This window comes from Lactuca virosa, chromosome 2, assembly GCF_052849685.1.
Source record: "Lactuca virosa cultivar CGN04683 chromosome 2, Lactuca_virosa_CGN04683_v6, whole genome shotgun sequence".
Classification (NCBI taxonomy): domain Eukaryota; kingdom Viridiplantae; phylum Streptophyta; class Magnoliopsida; order Asterales; family Asteraceae; genus Lactuca; species Lactuca virosa.
The window spans coordinates 116,655,047-116,661,379 of NC_136427.1; positions in this window are offsets into that span (position 1 = coordinate 116,655,047).

The window sequence follows — 6,333 nt, forward strand, 5'->3', positions numbered from 1 at the left end:
GATAAATCCCTTTTCTAAGAGCTCCTGAAGCTGTGTAGACAACTCATGCATCTCAGGAGGAGCCAATCGATACAGTGCCTTGGCTATCGGAGCCGCACCCGGAACTAGGTCAATCCTGAACTGCACCTGTTTCTCCGGAGGTATCCCAGGCAAGTCCTCCGGGAACACGTTTGGATACTCCCGCACTACTGGTACATCATCCACAGTCGCCTTACCCTTCTCCTGGGTATCCATAACGTAGGCGAAAAAACTTGTACATACCTGATGAAGGTAGCGTCTGGTTCTCGCTGCTAAACACATGACCGGTCCACGCTGCGGTCTCTCACCTTGAATCACTAACTCTACCCCACTTGGGGCCCTGACCTGAACCAACTGTTGCTCACAATCGATCACCACCCATTAAGGCTCAACCAATCCATGCCTATGATTACCTTGTTCCCACGCAAAGGAATGGGAACCAAATCCAAGAGGTAATGCTCGTCATACATCCTCAGGACACAATCTCTATAAACCTCTGATGCCTGGACGGATCGGTCGTCCACAATCTCGACCTCTAAAGGACAATCTAACGTGCCTGAAGACTCAGTAAACTTCTTGCTAAGTGTAAGAGAAACGAAAGACTGGGTAGCTCCCGATTCAAATAACACCAACACTGGGATACCGTTCGCATGGAACGATCCTAAAACATACTACATGAAACATAAATATCAAAACTGAAACATAATAAAAGATAGGGATGAGAAACATACCCGTCACCACATCTGGTGCGACACGTGCCTCCTCGGCGATCAACTGGAAGGCTCGGCTCCTCACCACTGGAGCATCTGTCTTGCCTTGTCAGCCATCTGTGATCCGCAGGGTCGCTGGAGCTGGCGCCGCCACTGGCGCTCTTGGTACTAATATCGGGCAGTTGGCCTTTTTATGGCCCCTCTGATTGCAATAAAACCAAATCAGGTCTGATGTATGAATGGTGGGGGTAGGGGAAGTGTAATCCTTGCTAAAGTGCCCAGTCTTGCCGCACGTGTAGTAGCCCGATACCCCAGCTCTGCACACTCCCTCGTGTGGCCTGCCGCATTTCCCACAGCGGCTCCGGCCCTGGTGGCCCTTCGACCTCGAGTTGGATCCCTTGGGTTTCTTTTCCGAAACCCCAGTCGTCTGCCCATCCTCTTCCTTCCTCTTCCTAACATGCTCTATGTCAATCTCCTTCCCTCGTGCCCTGGCTATCATGTCATCCAAATTCGGGCACGCTGAGTAACTGGCATGTTTCCAAATGTTAGCTCTCAACATGTCATGGTACCGGGTTTTCTTCATCTCCTCATCACCCGCATACTGAGGTACCAACAAGGCCCTCTCCCTGAACTTGGCGGTAATCTCCGCCACCGTCTTAGTAGTCTGTCGTATATCTAAAAACTCCCTGGCTAGCTGCTAAATCTCCACAGCCGGTGAGAACTCAGCCTGGAATCTGGTCATAAAGTCTGACCAGGTCATAGCCTCAATGGCTAGGGCTCCCAACGTATCACTGACTGCCTCCTACCAGTCTCTAACTCTCTCCCTCAAACAACTAGTAGCATACCTGACCTTCGACCCCTCAGGGCAGAAGCTCGTTAACTGTTCAGACTCAATGTCTGCAATCCATCTCCTAGCCACAATGGGGTCTTTCACCCCGTTGAAGTCTGGCGCACCACATCCCCTGAAATCCTTGAAGGAGAGCGTGGGAGTCCCTGACTGGCTAGGTGCCATGTCACTCCTGAATGTCCTAAGACGATCCTCCATCAGCTCAATGATACCTTCCTTGATCGACCCGAAAATCACCAGGGTCGCCTCAAGGATGCCTCTCGTAATCTCGGATATAATGAATGCTCGTAATCCATAATCGTCTAGCTCGGAACCCGTACCCGAACCTGACCCAGACCCTGAACCTCCTTCTCCGTGACGTGTCACCACCATTTTGAAACAAAACACACAATCTTCAGGGTCATACATAACCTCGAGAGGCCTCACACACACTACAAGTTCCCTGGTTCTATCTCAGCCCTCCTTGACTCGAGTACAGATCCTCTGTTTTCAGTAGTACGTGCCTATACTACCTTCCACATCTATTCATACTTTCCTTAAGGATTGCCTTGACTTCACCAAGTCCCTTCTACTACTATTTCTTTCCGTGCTAATCTCATCCTAGGCTTACCCTAGGGTAATCTCCGTCCCACTCTCCGCCATCAGCTGCATAAGAAGTCCCTGCTACCTCTCCCTAACTAGCTTGCGAATACCATTACATATTATAAGACCAGATAATTCTTCGAATGAGAGGTCTCTCCCTACAATGGTTAGACTCAAGCGAGAGCTGCGAAGTAGGGCTAAACCTAACCTTCTAAAATTATTTAATCCTCGTAATATGTAACTTAACATATTACTGACACTAGTTAAATGAAGATAACTAGAACTCCTAAGAGCACAAAGCAAGCATCATTCGGGCATTGAGTAACCAAAACTAAGCATATCCTAATCAGGCCATCATATCACTGACTAATCAGTACTAGCATGCAGTTCGATAAGCACATACAAAAGGCATAAAATGACATCTTTCTAGATCCTTAGCCCTAATCTAGCATACAGTTCTCATACACATACAGTAGACATATAAGGCATCCTTCCTAGATCCTTAGCCCTAATCTAGCATGCAATTCTCATAATCATATCATATATCATATCAAACATGTATCGGTATCTTGGGGAAAACTTACTTGAGCTAGGCCGATTGCACGCATCACACTCCTTGTTCTTTCTCAAAACCCTTAATTTTAATTTTTGGAAAAATTATTTTTTCTTGTAAAAACCTTTCAAACCCTCGATTTGAGTCCAGACAACCCCAAAGGTGTGTCCGAATCCCTCAAACCAAGGCTCTGATACCAACTTGTAAAATCCAAAAATTCATGACCAAAAATTTTATTTTTAATTAAGTAATTGTAAAAACCAATGATCTAAAAACATTCATAGTATCGTCTCATATCATAATCAAAACCAATATCTCAAGAAACCAAGTCATGTCATAATAATAAAATCAGAGTACAATTCCCAAGATCTCGTGTGCGAAAAACCATAGTGTGATGCGCTGCGATCATGCCGACTCCTTTCCCTTCAAAGTGGAAGCACCTGAAACCAAAACTGAAAACTGTAAGCATGAAGCTTAGTGAGTCCCCCTACTGCTAGGCATATCTGGGTGCCTGGCCTACCCTATCAGGCATATCTAGGGTGCCCAACCTACCCATGTCAAGCATATCTGGGGTGCTCGACCTACCCTGTCAGACATATCTGGGGTGCGCGACCTACCCTCCAGTTTATTTCAACTGGTTACGGGGTCTATCTCACCCCCACTACTACCACATAATAACATATCATAACATACTATTAGGCATATCTGGGTGCCTGACCTACCCTCCTACCACTACTACATAACATATAGCATGCAAGTACATAAATCTCTACAGATAGTGGCATACCAGACAATTATCACAAAGACAATCATCTCTACTATAAACATTACTAGTGGGTCGGCCTTGGTGCCTTAGACCCATTTCTACAGGGATGTAACTCACCTCGCAAAGCTGAATGCAAAATCTCACGGTAAAGAATCTCTAACGGCTGCTCCGACGACTCCCTGAACTATCATTACCACAATAACACTTAGTCAAAAACTAATAACCTTCTTAGGGTAAAATGATCATTTTACCCTTGATCTAATTTGGCCCATGACTAAGGCCCATCACCATAACATGAAAGGCCCAAATCTAGTTAGCCTTCCCAAGCCCATTAGTGGCCCAACAATGGCCTAATTTTCTAAATTGGGCCCAACTCCTCAAATGCGCCTTCTTTTAAGCCCAACATATTCTTAGCCCAAACTAAATAATTTCTGATGGCCTATTATGGCCCAAAGTAGTAAAGTCCATGAAATGGCCCAAACCGAGGCCTAAATGACGCAAAGCCTAAATCCAGTGAGTACACGGGGCGTACTCCTCTGTATGCTAAGCGTACAGGCTGCATGGCTTGTACGCTGCACGTACGGGCTTGTACGCCCAACATACTACCCTGTTAAGCCATAAAATTCAAAAGGGCTTAATCCCTTAAGACCTTAAGCTCCAAACACAGATCTGAGTCCACTGAAGTGTCTTAACCCATAAAGTCGATTACTTGGTGGCTTGCAACCCACCAAATGGACCCAAACTTGAAATATGAATATTAACTTCCATGGAAAGGACTAGAACTCATGCATGGTCACAAAAAGACCTTCAAGATTGAAACTTTTCTGTTCTTGGGACTTATTTAGCAGTAAGGGTGGCAACCCTAAGCTTAGAAACGAATTTGAACCATAAAAATCCATTCTTGGGACCTAAAGAGGTCCAAAACACCATTAACATAGATCTAAACATACATGAGGCAAGTTGAGAGCTTTTTACCTCAAATGAGTGCTAAATGGTGATGTTATCTCAGATCCTTGAGCTCAAGCTACTCAAGTTCTTTTTCTTCAACTTCTTCTTTCTCGTTCCAAGCTTCTAAACACCACAATGAGCTTCACAAGGCCAAAAATACACATGGATGAGGAATGAAAGGCTATCTAGGGTTTCTGAGGTTGAGAGGCTGGTAATGAGGCTAAGGTTTGGGAGTTAATGTTGTATTTATATGGCTTAAACCCTAAAAATTAGGGTTTGGAGTCTGCTCGCGTACGCTGCGCGTACGCGCATGAACTCCTCGCATCCAATGTTGCACTACGCCCCGCATACGCCAAGCTTACGCCCATCGTACGTCTTCGGATAGCCCACTAACTATCGGCCCACTCACTTAAGGCCTAACTCAATAATCCAATCCTTAATCTCAAAGTCCAACAATTAATTATAAGGAAATTAAATTATTATTATTACCTCAAGTCACGGGTGTTACAAAAGTGGCTCCTGTGAATTTCCTGACTGACCCAACAAAAGGAAGGTCAACCCTTATACCAGATGATGTTTTGATTTTTGGATGGGTTGGAGGGAAACATGCATGTGTGGACCTTATAGGGGGTATCCCCTCTCGTAGGCTTGAGAGTCGGAGGTTTTACGACGGGACAGACTGCATTAAAAGCTGCTACATGTAAGGTCACCACACATGAGAAAGCGTGCATGGAAAATCAACACGTGTTCATACCTTTTGCATTTGATACATTTGGTTTCCTTGCGCCGGATGCAGTGGAGCTTCTTAGTAGAGTACAACGGATCATGCATAGCAATGTTATATCCCCTAGATCTATGGATGTAGTCTTCAAGAGAATTGGCTTTGTCATAAATAATATCTTTTTTTATGCATATTTATCATAAATTATCAAAAAGTTTATATTTTGTATAATTAAACAGCTTAAGGAAGAAATTCTTGAAGGCAGTCGCCCACTTCTTGCATCATTGAAAGAGAGGAGTTATTTTGAAGGCATAAATCTACCTGAAAATAGTCAAAATACATTCCCTGAGGTCAATGTCCATTTTAATGACCAAACTACAGTATCTAAGGATGATTTGGCATCAATGAATCTTGGAAACGAAAGCAACAAATTACCAAAAAGCCCGTTGCAGAAACCTGATGATATAAACAATTCCACTAGAGGAAATATAGAGCATAGTCAAAGAAAATAAAATGAAATGCCTAAAGAAGCCCCTGAAAAAGGCTTAGAGGAAAACACGTTGATGGATCAAAATGACCAGAATTGTGATGATCTGAATATTGACCATGGTCAACAAGAGTTGACCGGTGAGAAATCTGATGATGGAAATACAAATGGTGAGAAATGTGATATGATGAAATGACTAATATTGCTGCCATGAAAGAAGCTTTCTTCAACTTTCAACATACACCGAGTCAAGATTCCATCGCTACAATTGAATCCACTGAAATAACTCTTTGTATGAAGTGTAACAAAGGTAGTCAGTTGTTAGTTTGTAGTTCTGACACCTGTCGATTAAGAGTTCACGAGAGCTGTTTGGGATCTACTACTACCACACTTGACAAAAATGGAAAGTTTTTATGCCCATTTTGTGCATATTCTCATGCAATATCAACGTATCTTGAAGCTAAGAAAAAAGCATCCTTGGCTAGAAAACACTTACAAGCCTTTATGAGTTCAGGAGTCAAACATAGACCAAATGTAGCTGGCTTTTAGAAAAACAAGTCAACACAAGTGCATTTTAAGTGCAATACTAATATTTTTTTTAGAATTATGTTAATCCAATTATGTTAATACTAATATTTTTTTGCTCACGGTAATTTTTCGAGGTAAAAATCTTACTATATGCAATATCTAGTTTTACAATT